This window comes from Natator depressus, chromosome 10 (assembly GCF_965152275.1).
Source record: "Natator depressus isolate rNatDep1 chromosome 10, rNatDep2.hap1, whole genome shotgun sequence".
Lineage (NCBI taxonomy): Eukaryota > Metazoa > Chordata > Testudines > Cheloniidae > Natator > Natator depressus.
This window is the reverse complement of record NC_134243.1, coordinates 27,024,808-27,043,151: the sequence shown is the minus strand read 5'-3', so window position 1 is coordinate 27,043,151 and position 18,344 is coordinate 27,024,808. Positions and strand designations below refer to the sequence as shown.

Below are 18,344 nucleotides of genomic sequence, written 5' to 3'. Positions count from 1 at the left end.
CTTATAAATCACAGCATACTGCACTTACTTTAAAATTAAAATTTGCTAACTAGAAATGAACACGGTGCTTATGAGGCATGACCATGCATAACTAATTATTAGTTGGGGATTGGTCCTGCTTTGAGCAGGGGGTTGGACTAGGTGACCTCCTGAGGTCCCTTCCAACCCTGATATTCTATGATTCTATGATAATAAATTGCTCTTTCACTTGAGAGTTAGGCAGTAACTCATGGAAATTATGTATAGTTTAACTCATGGACAATAATTTGGGTTTGCCATTCTGGGAATCATTTTAAAATGGTACAATGTGGAGCTTGCTGATACCTTACCCTGGTTCTTTCTGTGCTATAAAAGTCCTGCTTGAAATGTAACAGGAATCAGGTTCAGTCGGGGTGAGTAAGTAGGATGCTGAAATTTACATTCCTTTTGGAGCTCTTCATTGGACAGGAATCTTACCAGTTTCAAGACCATGTTTTGGGGAGAAACGGAAGAGAAAATGCTGTGGATGTAGATGACTTGCTAGTGGTAAGCAGCTCAATGTCTGGGGTAGGACTTAGGAAGGAAGGGAGGGTTTAATTGTGTGCTTGTCTTAGGGGAAGCACAACTGCTCCCTGTTAACAATATTGGGAACTATGCAGGTTTGGCAGCTCAGGGGAGGAACATAGATTTTTTTTGTGGACTGTCCACACTCTTCCCTGTGCACTCTCCTGCTTTCCCAATAGCTTGTGTTCTGGGGATTGGCATTTATCTATTTGATCATTCCAAGCATTCATTCTCCTATGTATCCTGCACTTTCACCATATAACTGTGTCTTTGCCACCTGCTCTTCCATAGTGCTTCCCTGCATATTCTAGGAATGGGGTCCTATACCATGGCTATACCATGAATTCCCAATTCAAAATGTGGGAGGAAGAAAAGGGATAAGTCCAGGGAAAGTGTCTTTACTTTGTCAGAGGTCATGCGGAGAGGGCATAAATAGTTCCTCTCCCTATCCCCATGCTCAGGTCACTCACAGCCTAGCTATGTAATGCTGGGGAGAAAGAAAGGGGACTCTTTCTCCTGTCAGCAGCAGTGACCATCCCAAGAAAAGTGGTCGGAGCAAAGCTGAGGGGTGGAGGGATACCATGACCCTGCTTCCTGCAGGCCAGCAACCATTATCAGGAGACCATTCTATACCTTTCATATGGGGATAGTAAGACCTACTACTCACTGCTCTCCCCCCAGCTCCTGTAAACATTATTCTCCTTCCATTAATGCTCTGCTATGTAATCTCTTCCGTCCCTTACTGAACCATGGTTTTCAGGGCTATAATTCCACTCTATAATTCTACTCTATAATTTTGAATGACCACATAAGTTTATGGCACTATAAACATGATTTAATTATGAATTATTTAAAACATGAATAATTATCCCAATGTGACTGTTGAGCTACCCACTCAGCCCTAGAGATGGTCCTTCCTGCTCCAGCTTGAGATGTTTTGAGACAGCAGTGTAGGGCAGAGTTTCCCAAACAGTAGGTCGCAACCCATGAGTGTGTTGCAGGAAGGTTCTAGATGGGGTGCCACATCCAGGGCTGGAGTAACCCATCATTGGGCCCTGGCCTAGGCAAACATTCACTTTTCCCAGCTCGATGCAGAGAGGAGACCCCAGCGGGTTGCAGGGGGCAGTTGGAGAGTGAACCCATCCTGCATTCACCCTGCAGTGGCAGTTTCCGGCCTGCCTCCCCATTCCAGGTGTTGCAACCTGGTGCACCATTCAGGTTTGGCCAAGCAATCCCTCCGTGATACTCACTCAAATTTGGCCTGGCTGCCCCTCCATCATAACAGAGGGGCATTTGGAGAAAAACAGACTGGCTCTGTGACCCTCTGCACCTCATTGCAACACCTGAAGCAGGAAGTTGGGCCCAGCCCTGTGAGACAGGAGCTGCTGCTGAGGATTGGGATTGGGGGTTGGGGGTTGCCAGGGTGGAAGGTGCATATATTTAATGGTGAGTCACAAAAAAAGACAAAAGGCAGCTGGAGGGTCGCCTTAGTAAAAAGTTTGAAAACCCTTGATGTAGGGTATATTGCACTACTGCAGCCCTGATTCCAATGTTTCTGAGCCTGCATCTTTCACCAGCTCTAAACTAAATTCAATTAATTTATTTTAAAAAAAAAGAAAGAAAGAAATCCAAAAGCTGTGCATGAAGAACCTTATTCCCTTACTTGCTATATAGAGGGATTTAATTTTTTAAGTAATATTAGTAACTCTCACAGTACTATGGTCACATTTTTATACCTTTAATTCTTCATTTTCCATATCTAGTGTGCATAGCATAACATTTAGAAGTATTAGACTTAAATTAAGATGAACCTCAGCCAAATCATTTTGAAGAGAGCGCTTTTTCCTACAAATATTTTTGTTTTGAAACATATTGAGTTTTTTCCCCTCTCATAGTCTGATGTGAATTCCGCTTTCTTTTGTACTGTTTTTTAATACCCCTACCCTAAGGCATCCTTTGTCTGTTAATGCACACTCAGGCATTAAGCCAGTCATTCGAATCAACAGATTGTCATTTCTTCCTTCTCCCAAGGTCCAAGTTCACCAACTCGCCCTTGCATATTCCCACAACACTCTGTATTGACTCTCTGTTGTCAGCATCACCACTATCTGGCAGAGACGTTAAACCTCACCCACTTAAGGGCTTGCTCCAACTCCCACTGAAGTCAGTGGAATGACTCCCATGGACTTCAGTGTGAGTTGGACTGGGGCCTTATCCTGAGATGCTTACTCGGGCAAAATTCCCACTGAAGTCAGTGGAAGTTTTGTTTCATTAAAGACTGCAATAGAGGGGCAATGAACAGCCATCTGGAAAGCTTAAATATGCTTAGAAAAGGGTCAAAGTTTATAAAAGTAAAATGCCATACTGTATATTTAAAATTAATCAACAAAGGATGCTCTTGAACAGGTTTGTGTGGTAAGCTAGGAGCACCCTAGAATATAGTAATTTTATTTCTTTTCTTTGAATGGTTGCACTCATGTATTCTCTCAGGTGTCTGCGCGCCCAGTGTGCTGAAGCCAGAGAACTTTGCACAGCAGTACCCTTTGGGGAGGCATATGTGTGCATTTCACTGTGGGAAGTAAGGCAGTTGTCATTGCCATGAGGACTTTGTGAGTTCCAAAAGAACATCATTTATAGAGAGGGTTACCCTCCACGGGGTTGAAAGTCCACCAGTTTATGGACACCAGTTTATGGACAAACTCAGCTTGGATGCTCAAGGCTGTCGCCATTTTCCTCAGATGGTTGTGGTAAAGCTTAAAGTGTTCTGAAACAGGTGAAGATGAATGAAATTATCTGCTGAGGATGATGACAAAGGAAGTCAAGCAAGTAAACTCTCCCGTGGAAAGGCTTGTCTCTGCGATAATGGGTCAGGTTCAGTGGAACCAATATCAGTCTCTCTCTCCAATCCAGGTGAGACAATAGAAGAATTCAGTGACCTTGTTCTGGTGTGAGCTAATGATTGGGACCTTCCAGAGCAGGGAGATCCCCAAAGATTCCAAGGAGGCGAACGAGAAAATTAATATGGCACAGGAGGCCAGTATGTACCAGGCCAAGAACTTCTGTCTTTGCTGTAGGAACAGTGTCAATCTTAGTACTGGTGCTGTTCCTCCAGAGAAGGTCTAGAGGACTTCTGTGATTGGTACCTGGAAGGAGATGGAGTAGGTAGAGAAGGATTCTGAGCCCAAGTGAGAGGAATCCCCTGAAGAGTCTGCAGGCAATGGAGGGGTCAAACCTGCCTGGGCCCCAATGTGTCTGTAGTCCAGTGAGAAGAGTGCATTGGTACAGAAGATTGTATGATAGTCGGTGTTGTGAATACTGCTTGGGATATTGAGGCTGCACTGAAATTCAGTATGGGAAAGTTCATTGGTACCAGCACAGATGTCAGTACTGTATTTGAAAAACAGGTTGGTACCGAAGGTGTGGAGCTGGGAGTAGTATCACTGGGCCGAAGATTATGTCAGTACTGAAGTAGGGTGCCTCAATGCCAATGACAGGACTGGATTCACCTTTTTAGCAGGTCTCTTAACTGGTACTGAGGGAGACTCGGGCAACAGTCCATAGTCCACAGTGATCCACTGTTGCAAGCCTGGAATCACAGGAGGGCAACACCACAGCTGAGGACTCCGGTATCAGAAGAGAGTCCAGGATGAATAGGCAAAATAAATCAGCTGCTGCTGAAAAGCCAATATAGGATCAAAATAGCCAAGGGATCAATATAGTCAATGCCAAAACCAATATCTATACCAGATGCAATGGACATCCCACAGACGGTATTGGAGTCTGTCATAAATATAAAGGGAAGGGTAAACACCTTTAAAATCCCTCCTGGCCAGAGGAAAAACCCTTTCACTTGTAAAGAGTTAAGAAGCTAAGATAACCTCGCTGGCACCTGACCAAAATGACCAATGAGGAGACAAGATACTTTCAGAGCTGGAGCGGGGGGAGAATCAAAGGTTCTCTCTGTCTGTGGGATGCTTTTGCCGGGAACAGAAAAGGAATGGAGTCTTAGAACTTAGTAAGTAATCTAGCTAGATATGCATTAGATTCTGTTTTGTTTAAATGGCTGATAAAATAAGCTGTGCTGAATGGAATGTATATTCCTGTTTTTGTGTCTTTTTGTAACTTAAGGTTTTGCCTAGAGGGATTCTCTATGTTTTGAATCTGATTACCCTGTAAGGTATTTACCATCCTGATATTACAGAGGTGATTCTTTTACTTTTTCTTTAATTAAAATTCTTCTTTTAAGAACGTGATTGCTTTTTCATTGTTCTTAAGATCCAAGGGTCTGGGTCTGTGTTCACCGATGCAAATTGGTGAGGTTTTTTATCAACCCTTCCCCAGGAAAGGGGGTGTAGGGTTTGGGAAGATTTTGGGGGGAAAGACGTTTCCAAGCGGGCTCTTTCCCTGTTATATATTTGTTAGACGCTTGGTGGTGGCAGCAATAAAGTCCAAGGGCAAAAGGTAAAATAGTTTGTACCTTGGGGAAGTTTTAACCTAAGCTGGTAAAAATAAGCATAGGGGGGTTTTCATGCAGGTCCCCACATCTGTACCCTGGAGTTCAGAGTGGGGAAGGAAGCTTGACATGTCAATGGTATGAGACCAGTCTGTTCTTGTCGCTGTGCTGGGTAGTGGGTAGTGCTCTATCTTGGGCACTCAAGGAGTCTTTGCAATGTCCACACTCCTCCTAGAAGAGGAGGAAGAATCTCTCTCAGCTCTGAAGTGGCTCTGATTATTCTTTAGTTCTCTTCCTCCAAAGATCAGAGGAAGGATGATGGTTCCTTCTTCCCTATAGAGAAGAATTTGAGTCTGGTCGACTGTCAAAGGCTAACACCAGTTTCTGAAGTAGTTTGAGGGTCTGGAGGGAGCTGAAGTGGGCCTCATTGTTTGTTCTGTGAGATGTTGCTTCAGGCATAGGTGCCTGGCAACTTGTGTTCTCTTTTTGAATGACTGGCAGATAGAGCACTTTACTTTACTGTGCCCTTCTCCCAGCAACAAGCATTGAGTGTAGGAAGTTGCATAGCCAACCCACATAAAAGACAGTGCTTAAAACCTGGGGAAGGCATAGCACCAGGTTCATTAACTAACAAACAACTAATAATACTACTAAATCTAACTAACTAAATAATTAAAGGGTACTACTAAGCTAAAACTAACTATTTACAAAGCACACAGTGAAATCTCACTGTGGCACAGTAACCATGAGAAAAAATAAGTAGGTGAAGCTCCAATTCAGGCCATGGTTGGTAAGAAGGAACTGGGAGTGGGGTGGGGAAAGGAAAAAGGATCTCACAAAACTGGGTGACTGGGCAACAAAATGGCAGATTAAATTTAATGTTGATAAATGCAAAGTAATGCACATTGGAAAACATAATCCTAACTGGTTTCAGAGTAGCAGCCGTGTTAGTCTGTATTCGCAAAAAGAAAAGGAGTACTTGTGGCACCTTAGAGACTAACAAATTTATTTGAGCATAACCTTTCGTGAGCTACATCCGATGAAATGAGCTATAGCTCACAAAAGCTTATGCTCAAATAAATTTGTTAGTCTCTAAGGTGCCACAAGCACTCCTTTTCTTTTTGATAATCCTAACTATACATATACAATGATGGGGTCTAAATTAGCTGTTACCACTCAAGAAAAAGATCTTGGCATCATTGTGGATAGTTCTCTGAAAACATCCACTCAATGTGCAGCACAGTCAAAAAAGCAAACAGAATGTTAGGAATCATCAAGAAAAGGATAGATAATAAGACAGAAAATATCATATTGCCTCTGTATAAATCCATCATATGCCCACACTTTGAATACTGCGTGCAGATGTGGTCGCCGCATCTCAAAAAAGATGTATTGGAATTGTAAAAGGTTCAGAAAAAGGCAACAAAAATGATTAGGGGTATAGAACGGCTCCCGTATGAGGCGAGATTAATAAGACTGGGACTTTTCAGCTTGGAAAAGAGGCGACTGAGAGGGGATATGATAGAGGTCTATAAAATCATGAGTGGAATAGAGAAAGTAAATAAGGAAATGTTATTTACTCCTTCTCATAATACAAGAACTAGGGGCCACCAAATGAAATTAATAGGTAGCAGGTTTAAAACAAACACGAGAAAGTATTTTTTCACCCTCCGCACTGTGAACCTCTGGAACTTCTTGCCATAGGGTGTTGTGAAGGCCAATACCATAACAGGGTTCTAAAGGGAGCTAGATAGATTCATGGAAGATAGGTCCATCAATGGCTATTAGCCAGGATGGGCAGGAATGGTGTCCCTAGCCTCTGTTTGCCAGAAGCTGGGAATGGGTGACAGGGCATGGATCACTTGATGATAACCCATCTGTTCATTCCCTTTGGGGCACCTGCCATTGGCCACTGTCAGAGGACAGGATACTGGGCTTGATGGACCTTTGGTCTGACCCAGTATGGCCATTCTTATGAAAAAAAAGGGAAAGGATGTCAGGGCCTTGCCAGCCTTTGGAGGGGCTGCAGTCTGGGATCTCTGACTGATGCCTTCCCACTGAACTGGGGATTGGTGCTAATGTATGTTTCCCCCTCTATTTTGCTCATCCATCAGGTCATTCTCAAACTGAAGCTGGATCATGCCATACAGATAACTCGCTGAACCTGCCTGGCCAAGACAATGTTGGTTCTCCAAGCTTTACAGGCTCTCTGTCCAACCACTCAGATTTCTTCCCTTCCTTCCAGGCCTACTGTCCCAATATCATGGCCAGCTGTAGCATCTAGATCTGAGCAATCTGCATCTCGTGGCATGGATGCAATAAAGTTAGATAAGCTGGGAAAGAGCTGTTCAGAGACAATCCAGCAGGTTCTGCTTAATAGTGGGAAGGTATTTACTAGATCAGCTTATTGGGCAAGTGGATATGCTTTTCAGTTTGGTCATTGGCTCAGGAATTCAGTCAGTACTAGCCCAGATTCATGACATTTTGGATACCTGGTCTATTTTAAAAAAACAGGTGTCTGTCTCTCGGCTCATTGAGGGTCCATTTGGTAGTGTTGTCAGCATTTAATTCCTTGATCCAAGGGAAATCGGCATTTTCTACTCTGATGGTTGTTAGGTTTCTGGAAATAATCTGTTCCCCTGTGGGACCTTAACACTGTGCTGGATTCTCTAATGGGTCCTCCATTCAAACTTCTAGCAACCCGCTTTCTGTTTCTCCTTTGCCAGAATATGGCCTTTCTTATTGCTATAACATCAGCAAGGAGGTAAATGAACTGTATGCCCTAATGGCAAAACCTCCCTTCAGGCCACATCCAAAATTTTTGACGAAAGTGGTTTCACCTTTTAGACACCTTAGCCAAACGATGTGCTTGCCTGTATTTTTTTCCTAAGATACACTTGAATGCAGATGAACAGGACTTCATACCTTCGATATACAACAAACCTTGGTGTTCTATCCGGACAGGATTCAGTCATTTTGATTATCATCCTGGCTTTTTGTCTCCCATGTGGACGAGATGAGAGGTCAAGCAGATTTGGCACAAACAATTTCAAGATGGATTACTTCTTGTATCACAATGGCATATGGTATAGCAAATGCCACACCTCCACAAAGGTTCTTGGGTCATTGAATGAGCCGAAGGCACATCTGTGGTATTTCTCAGGAATATTCCCATATTGGACATAAGCAGATCTGCAACTTGGTCTTCCATGCATATCTTTGCCAAACATTACACAATAATGATTGCTTCTAGGTCAGATGCAAGCTTGGGAAGAACAGTTCTGCAGGCACTATTTAAGTAGACACTGAGCCCCATCTCCTTTGTTACTGCTTGCAAGTCACCAGAGTGGAATACATATCTGCAACCACTTGAAGAAGAAAAAATGGTTACTTGCCAGTACTGTAACTGTTCTTCGAGACGTGGGTGCAGAGGTGTGTTCCACAACTGACCCTTCATCCCCTCTGCATCAGAGTCTTCAGTCACAGATTCCAGTGTGAAGGAACTGAGGGGTGTTGGGAAGGCGCCGCCATTAAATAGTCTCAGGAAGGGCTGCAAGGGGGCATGGGAAGCTTGTGCTATGCAAAGGTCTCTGGCTTTGACATGCTGGGCATGCACACACCTGAGTGGAATACGCATCTGCACCCATATCTCAAAGAACTGAAGAACCATGGGGTTTTTTATTACTTTTTCAAGAGAAGCAGGCTTAGGACAGCAGCCTCAGCAATTTTAATAGGAACGTTTTGAATCAGAACATGTATATCTGTACATGTGTACTTTGGCCTGCTCTGTAGAAAAATTCTGTACACAAAACATCTATATTCTATACAACTTGTGTTTAGGGGGGAAGCGGTAGACATGGTATATCTCAACTTTAGTAAAGCTTTTGATACTGTCTCACATGACCATCTCATAAACAAACTAGGGAAATGCAACTTAGATGGAGTTACTGTAAGGTAGGTGTATAACTGGTTGGAAAACCGTTCCCAAAGAGTAGTTATCAGTGGTTCACAGTCATGCTGGAAGGACATAACAAGTGGGGTCCCACAGGAATCAGTTCTGGATCTGCTTCTGTTCAATATCTTCATCAGTGATTTAGATAATGGCACAGAGAGTACACTTATAAAGTTTTCAGACGATACCAAGCTGGGAGGGGATGCAAGTGCTTTGGAGGATAGGATTATAATTCAAAATGATCTGGACAAACTGGAGAAATGGTCTGAAGTAAACAGGATGAATTTCAAAAAGGACAAATGCAAAGTACTCCAGTTAGGAAGGAACAATCAGTTGCACATATACAAAATGGGAAACGACTGCCTAGGAAGGAGTACTGAGAAAGGGATCTGGGGATCATAGTGAACCACAAGCTAAATAGCAAACATCATTCTGCTGTGTATTAGCAGGAGTGTTGTAAGCAAGACACAAGAAGTAATTCTTCCACTCTGCTCTGATTAGGCCTCAACTGGAGTATTGTGTCCAGTTCTGGGTGCCACATTTCAGGAAAGATGTGGACAAATCGGAAAAAGTCCAGAAAAGAGCAACAAAAATGATTAAAGGTCTAGAAAACGTGATCTCTGAGGGAAGATTGAAAAATTGGGTTTGTTTAGTCTGGAGAAGAGAAGACTGAGAGGGGAAATTATAGTAGTTTTCAAGTACATAAAAGGTTGTTACAAGGAGGAGGGAGAAAAATTGTTGTTCTTAATCACTGAGGATAGGACAAGAAGCAATGGGTTTATGTTGCAGCAAGGGAGGTTTAGGTTAAACATTAGGGGAAACTTCCTGTCAGGGTGGTTAAGCAGTGGAATTAATTGCTTGGGGAGGTTCTGGAGTCTCCATCATTAGAGATTTTAAGAGCAGGTTAGACAAACACCTGTCAGGGATGGTCTAGATAATACTTAGTCCTGCTTTGAGTGCAGGAGACTTTTGAGGTCCCTTCCAGCCTTACAATTCTATGATTATTCTCTATTAGTACTAAATTATTTTGTTTTATTGCACTCCCTCCTTGATCCAGTGGATGTTTAACTACTATTATTATTTTACCATCAAAATGAGTTTCATGTTTCATTATATCATTACAAAAGAATACTTTGATGGCAATCCCGCAAAGATTTAAGCATGTGCATAATTTTACATGAATGAGTAGTCCCACCATTTACTTCAGTGGAGCCAGGATTTCTCCCATGGGGTTTAAACACATGATTAAGTTTTTCTTCACAGGATAGGGGCCTATGTTTTGAAATAGTAGGCAGGAAATACAAGTTCCCTTGCATGACTAGAAAGACATGACACTGAAGCACCTGTTAACAGTACAACAGTAAGTCTCTTCTCTTTCTGTTTTTGTGAAGTGTATGCAAAATATTGAATATAATTTTTAAATAAATAAATTTGGGATCAAGCTGTGCGAATGAACGATAACTATAAGGACTGTTGTCGTCCCAAGGGCCCTAGGTTGAAATCCTGACCTCACTGAAGTCAATGGAAGGTTTCCTTTGATTTTATGCAGGAAGTATGTTATAGTGATTAGAACAGAAGACTGGAAATCAGAATTTAAGATGTTCTCCTGGACTTCACACGGTCTAACAGTGGGACCTTGGGAAAGTCACTTACACCAACATTTTCAAATGTGGGTGCCCAAAGGCAGACAATCCATAATAAGGAAACTAAGTGATTGCCCTGATTTTCAGAAGTGTTTTTATGTTCTTGGATGAAATGTCCCACATATGGCTGCAGAGGGTGTGGTTCCCCCCACCACACACACACTTCCCCACACCCTTTATGTGTAGGTATGATGGCTTTTCAAGAATATTTTTTTAACTGAAAGGTGGCCACAAATTACTCATGCCCCCTCACTCCATCCCAATTTTCTTCAGTTACAAAACCTGGCTTAGCTGCTGACTAGATTTAAATGAAAAGCTTTACTGTTATAATCCAGAATAACCTCCTTATTCATTGACCTTCTCATGTGCTAATCCCATGAAGTCCAGTCTCTGGGCATAATCCTGCTTCCATAGGGAATTGTATTATTGCTATAAATGGGAGAAAGATTTGGCCTTGATTTTGGAAAAAGGAGGAGGACAAGAAGAGAACAAGCAAAATGTTTTCTTCAGTTTAAAGACAAATCGCATGCTAGTGTAGGGAAGTGACAGTGTTCCAGGAGACAGAAGAGGCAAATCTAATATCAAAAACTCGTACATAAAATATTTCTAATACTTCATATTGCATATAAAATGTAGTATCAAAAATCATGAATGTTCTGTGGGTCTGGAGTGTGATAAACAGATGGAGGATTACTCTAGCCCAGAACATATTTACTTTAATGAAAAGTGAATACAATTTCATTGTAGATAGTAGTTTTCTTCTTTCATACCCAAAGCTGTTTATAAACTGTTGTATTTAAAAAAAATACTTATTCAAGACACAGTAGTGTCATATTTCACAAGCAGTCCCATTTATTTCAATATACTTAAGGTATAAAGCATGAGAAAGGGTGGCAGAATGCAGTCTCAGTCCTAACTCAGGTCAGCTGTTATTGACTTCAGTGGGACTTGGCCTGATAAGGTAACTCAAGATTCAACCCTATGTTACTACTACTTCAGTGTAGCTGAGAGAAAATCTCCATACATCTGAGTAAGGGTGATGTGCAGATGAAAAATTTTGGGGTTTTATACACTAGAAATTGATTTGTACCTTGCTTTTCCTGAAAAATGTAAGGGACAACTGCAGAACTAGTGGTTTGTGATGTTAAATCACAAAGGACGTGAAGCCAAGATTAACTGAAAGGGGAAGGGATTTTTATTCAGGCTGTTTAAAATTTGTTTTCTCTTCTTCTTGTTAACACCTATTGAAATTCAAACACCTGACAAATGTTTGGAAGAAAAGTTTTTCTGTTAAAATTCAACACTCCAGCCCTTCATTTAAAGTTTGAGAGAGTTTTAACTCCCCATGTCTGGGTCATCTAGGGAACACTGCTCTTGGAAAATAAGAAAGATAAGGTTTGATATTCCTGATATTGCTGAGGTTACAAACAATCAAGGGGATAAATCACCTTTTACAAAATTATTTTTAACCAACTTTTATAATACATCACAAAGATGGGAGGAAAGGAGGGAGGAGCGGGGAGTGGATGCAAGAATTCTCATTTTTCTTTACTTCCTCAGAACTCTTTTAAGCTTGAAACAGCATTGTCAGCCAAGCTACAACACAACCTGGATTTTTTCTAATATGTGTTTTACAGCAGAAGCAGTAAAACAAATATAATATGCAATTAATCAGTAAAACAAAAATAGAAACATAGGAAATCCTGTACTGGGTAAGACCAGTGGTCCAGCTGTGAAAATGCCATTACCCCAGATGGTTCATAGAAAGGTACAAAAATCCTCATAATAGATTATTATGAAATAACATACCCTTAGGGGAAGCTTCTTCCTAATCCCCAGCCAATTAGTGGCTGGTTTATATCCTAAAGCATGTGTAGGGTTGCCAGGCATCCGGTTTTCAACTGGAACACCCAGTCAAAAAGGGACCATGGCAGTTCCAGTTGGCACTGCCGACCAGGCCATTAAAAGTCAGGTCGGCAGCGCAGCGGGGATCGGGGGCTCAGGCAGGCTCCCTACCTGCCCTGGCTCTACGCTGTTCCCGGAAGCAGCTGCCGGTCCCCGCCCAGAGTCCACACCCCCAACCAGAGGCCTCACTCCACCGGAGCCCCTGCCTGCTCTCCAAATCCCTCATTTTCGGCCCCACACCAGAGCCTGCACCCCTAGCCCAGAGCCCATACCCTCTCCTGGACCCCAAACTCCTGTCCCAGCCCGGTGAAAGTGAGTGGGGGGGGGGAAGAGTGAGCAATGGGGGCAGAGCCTCAGAGAAGGGGTGAGGCATGGGCGGAGCCTCAGAGAAGGGGCGGGGAAGAGTTGTTTGATTTTGTGTGATTGGAAAGTTAGCAACCCTAAGCATGTGTGTTTCTGTTCTATACCCGTCCTCCCACCCACACAATGTAATGGATTGTCTCAATAATATTTTTCTTAATTTTACTGTCAGAAAATTATTTTTGCATGTAGTGCAGCCAAGGTAACATTGCTGAAATCTTAGGGCTTGGTTCTCCACTCTGGAACTCAAACAGAATGGAGAAGTACGGCTGCAGGGAGCCTGTTGTGGTTGATCCAGAGCCACGAGAAGCAGCTCTAACTTACTGCACTAGTATAAGTTCCTTCAGAGACCTCAGGACCTTAGGATCTCTGCCATGTCCCCCCCTCCACCCTCAAGACGTGCCCTCTCCCTTTGCTTTGGGGTTTGGGGAGGAGGCTGGCACAGGAGTCGGTGACACTGGCTGAGTATATGCCCTAAAAAAATCACTTTGTCTGATTTTCCTGAACACTGATAACATTTAAATAATAAAACCCTTCTGAATACCTTTCCCAGGATTACACTTCTACCTATCAACCCAGTTAGCAGACCTATATCCATCCATTTTTAGAATGAGGCACTTCCTACATCTGAAGTCAAACAACATAACTACTCCTAGGTCCTGTCTTGGTTTGTGTTGAACTCAGAGTGCAATTTTGAAAATATTTATTTGTTTTCCTTGTGTGCACTGGGGTATCATGTCCTTGTATAGTTGAGACAATAATTAAAACTGGAATATTGTAATCTTCAGCAATTTAAGAATGGCATGTTGTTTGAGTTTGTCCCCAAACAGGAAATATATTGAAGGTGGTTAAAAGGGTCGGGAGAGACTTCCCATTCAATTACTCATACGTGCCTATGCCCTTCATAAATTTAATACTATCTAGTGATATTGTGCTGGAAGTTTTTTTGCTTAGGCACTGTAGCTTAAAGTAGATTCTTGTCTGAGTAGGATATAGTAAGCTAGTAGAACTAAAAATGCTTCATTACTGGAACGCTGGATGAGATTGGAGCTCTAGCTGACAATGTTGAAAAAGGAGTGGCTAGCTACCCCCTCACAAAATTGTGTTTTTTTTAAATGTCATACTACCTGTAGTTTTGTTCATTCATTTTTTAAAGTCTTCGTTGTACACATGTTGTTCTATTCTGGCCTGATACATGGAACAGCTGCAGATTCATAATCCACTTGATCTTTGTGCTTACATATATCCATCCTCTTTTGAGTCACCAGCCTTAGTATTAGGAACATACAGTTCATACTTGCTTTTTTGTGTTGAAGAACTAGGATGCATTGTGAAGTAGCACTGACTTGTTTTGCATCATGTAATGATGGTCTCTGAAACAAAGAAATAGGTAATTCCTTTTAAAAAGGAATCTTCATATGTTTATAATGAGTCCTCACCTTCCAACATGTATGGATATTTATACTGCATGTCATTTGAAAAACCTCACTGCGCGAAAGTTCTAGAATAGGGTTTCTCAAACTTTGGCAAAGTGTGGACCAGATCTTAGTAGTATCTTGTAAGCCACTTCTTCTGCTGTTCATGATCATGTAATACCTCTGTGGCACCTGCAGGTATTGCTTAAATTTAAAAAAAAAACATTTAATATATTTTAAAGCAATTAGAAACACCCATTGACTTCAGTGGAGCCAGGATTTTACCCATATTATTCCATAGTAACTGTTGATTAACTATTGAAAAAAATAATGTTGAGAATATATTTCAGAGTAGTTTGGTCAGCAGAACACAGCTTGGCCATTTGGAATTTGAACATATGAATTCAGTTGATTAGGTGATGTCTCTTTGACATAAAAATGCTTATTGGAAATGCAAATATGACTTTCTTAGGATTACAACTCAGTGACAGGTGCTTTCCCCAGGCAGACTGAGAGTATTAATGAACAAAAATGCACTTAGATATTTTACGTGTGGAACAACTAGAGTTAATGCCAATATTGAAAATCAGACTTTTTAGGCTGCAAAAGCCTTTGTTTGTTATGTTCTTTTTGAAAAGGCAGGGGGGAGGAAAACATGCATATGAGAAACGTGCAGTACATGTTTACTCCAGGTTTAAAATGAGCAGGCCTTCTCCATCACTGTAGTATTCCAGCTTTATGGCAGTGTAACTCCATTGAAATCACTTTGCTGTATATTAGTGCCTTTCATCCTGACGGATTTCTAAACTAAAATGCAAACCATACACACTGATAATTTGTCTTGGCTGAAATGCAGCAACCTTTGGAGTGAAATGTTAACAACATAACTGCACTAAATAACAATTACAGATAAGAAGAGTAGAGCAACTTATCCAACAGAAACTGCATGGGAATTTATATCACTATAGTGTATTCACCAAAGTTGTAATGTGGCCAAGGGACCAAGATTAACACTTCTATTCCTGTGGAAAATTCCGCCAGAACTTTAATGGCCACATGTTGTCAGGATCTTGATTGTACATCTTGCCCAACAGCAGTGTCCCCTAATACCACTGGTTTCAGCACTGACTCAGTGGATAGGCTCCCCTATTTAATCACTGTCACTGCTCTCTGTTCCACATATAAGTGTTTCTTAAATTCATAGATTACAAGGCCAGAAAGGACCCTTGTAATCATCTAGTCTGACCTCCTGTATAACACAGGCCATAGAATGTTTCCAAAATAATTCCTAGAGATATATGTTAGAAAAACATCCAATCTTGATTTTAAAATTGTCAGCAATGACGAATCCACCACGACCCTTGGTAAATTATTCTAATGGAATAATAACCTTCAATGTCAAAAATGTATGCCTTATTTCCAGTCTGAATTTGTCTAGTTGCACCTTCCACCCATTGGATTGTGTTATACCTTTCTCTGCTAGATTGAAAAGTCCATTATTAAATATGTGTGCCCCATGTAGGTGCTTACAGACTGTAATATAATTTCTTCTTTGTTAAAATTAATAGATTAAGCTCCTCAAATCTGTCATTATAAGGCATATTTTCTAATCCTTTAATTATTCTCATGGCTCTTCTCTGAACCTTCTCCAATTTATCAACATCTTTCTTGAAATGTGGGCACCAGAACTGGACACAGTTTTCCATCAGTAGTCACTCCAGTGCCAATACAGAGATAAAATAATCTCTTTACTCCTATTTGAGATTCCTCTGTTTATGTATCTCAGGATTGTATTAACTCTTTTGGCCACAGCATTGCACTGGGGGCACATGTTCAGCTCATTATCCACCATGAGCCCCAAATCTTTTTCAAAGTCACTGCTTTCCAAGATCGAGTCCCCATTGTGTAAGTATGACCTACATTGTTTGCTCCTAGATGTCTACATTTACATTTAGCTGCATTAAAAGTCATATTGTTTGCTTGCATCCAGTTTACTAAGTAATCCTGGTAACTCTGAATCAGTGACCTGTCTTCTTTGTTATTTGCCACTCCCCCAATTTTTGTGCCATCTGCAAACATTAATCAGTGATGATTTTGTTTTCTTCCAGGTCATTGATACAGATGTTAAACAGCACAGGGCCAAGAACCAATCTCTGCAGGATACCACAGGAAATTCATCCGCTTGATGACAATTTCCCGTTTACAGTTACATTTTGAGACCTATCACTTAGCCAGTTTTTAATCTGTTTATTGCATTCCATGTTAATTTTACATCTTTCTATAGTTATTTAATCAAAATGACATGCAGTACCAAATCAAACGCCTTAGAGAAGTCTAAGTATATTACATCAATGCTATAGCTTATGTCAGTCAAACATGTAATCACATCAAAAAAAGATATCAAGCTAGTTTGACAGGATCTATTTTCATAAACCTATCTTCAAAGTCTCCCCTCCAAGTAATGACAAATCTTATTTAGTTTGGGAGCGCTACCGTGATCACAGCTCAAAAAGATAATGCTGCAGGCAATTGAAAAATATATCGACTTTCCACAGTGTTTAAAATATTTAAACATAATTTATATGAATAAAATATGTTTTTTTTTTCAAAACAGATGTTTTTTATAGTAAATAGCACTGATAACTACACAACAGGCAGGAATGAACTCTTTTCAAATTGGCCCATGTGGCATCTCTACGCACATTTCACCAGTTCACTCATATTCCTGGAGCTAGATTCATTGCAGTTATCCTGTTTATATTTGGCCCATTTCTTTTTTTTTTTTTTTTTTTTTGTGCGTGTGTGTGTTTTGGTTTAAGGTTTATGGATATTATCTACATGTAAAGGATACAAATCAGCATCTGAATAGGAATCTTTTGTTCATGCCATCAAAAAGGGAAGAATCCGAAGGCCAATTACAGTGTCAGAGGAACAGAAAGATGGGCCCTGGTGTGGGCTCCCTCCCACAGCAGTACCACTCGTAGCAACACTCTCCCCATCCCAGCACTGCAATTCTAATCCTGGCCCAGTACCGAGGGGAATCCCAGCAGCTCCTGCATCCCACATTTCTGGGCCTGTCGCCCTGCTCTGGGTGTTGCAATTTGGCACTCACTGAAATTTGGCCCACATGCTCCCCCCTTTTCCATCATGACACAGGGTTGGGCAAGAAAAACCAGTGCACACCAAGTTGGAATGCCCAGAGCAGGGCATCAGGCCCAGCCATGGAAGTCGCTGGAGCCACTGCTGTTGGACGAGTCACAGACACAGGAAAAAGTCTTAGACAAACTGACAAACACTGTCCATGGCTTTGTTCACGCCATGACAAACCTGGAGCCTTAAAAGTGATACAAACTTTTGAGCCTCGTAGGACACTCTGAGATGCATGGGCATCTTTGGAGTTGCACTGGCTCTGCCAGTGGTTAATTAATACTCATGTAAAAATGGCCTGTAAATGAAAACTACCTGGTGTTTCCCTATAAATAAGACAGAGATTTGTAATGCAAGGTTTGACTATTTGTATAGTACACTACAACCTAGTTTTCAACAAAACTTCTGTGCAACTCAGTGCATGCATACTTATGGCCATTTTCTACATTTATTCTATAATTTTTACCCTCAATGAAGTGAATGGGAATTGTGATTAAAAATTAATGGCAGGATTGTCCTTTGAACATTTTTATACAGGGGAAAAGGGGAGACCTATCCAGTGCTTAATTTGTAATGAAAGGGGTGCCAGAGCTCAAGCAATATTTTTTACATTCATAACTGATGCAGCAAGCCCAGAAGTTCTGGGGCTATGAACTGTGAAGCCTAGATATGCCAGGCTCAGCCATGGCAAGCTGTGGCACAAATTAAACACTGTACTTATAAAAATTCAGACCCAGTTTGAGAAACGGATCAAAGGCATTTGTTCTGTAATACTGTAACCCTTTGCTTCTCTTTGACTAAGCATTTGGCATCTGGTATACAGATGTTATGACATTCAGTCCAGTTTTCCTTTTCTAAGCTCAAAAGAACAGTTGATTAATATTACCAACCTCCTTAACCAATGTGAAGAGTGCCCTTTTTTTCTT

General features: G+C 41.3%; 1 protein-coding gene across 40 annotated transcripts in view; it reads left to right on the top strand.

Moving 5' to 3' along the window:
* The window catches only part of RBFOX1 (RNA binding fox-1 homolog 1), a 2,406,891-nt gene that overhangs the window by 2,339,261 nt on the left and 49,286 nt on the right, over positions 1-18,344 (top strand). The window lies entirely within an intron of this gene.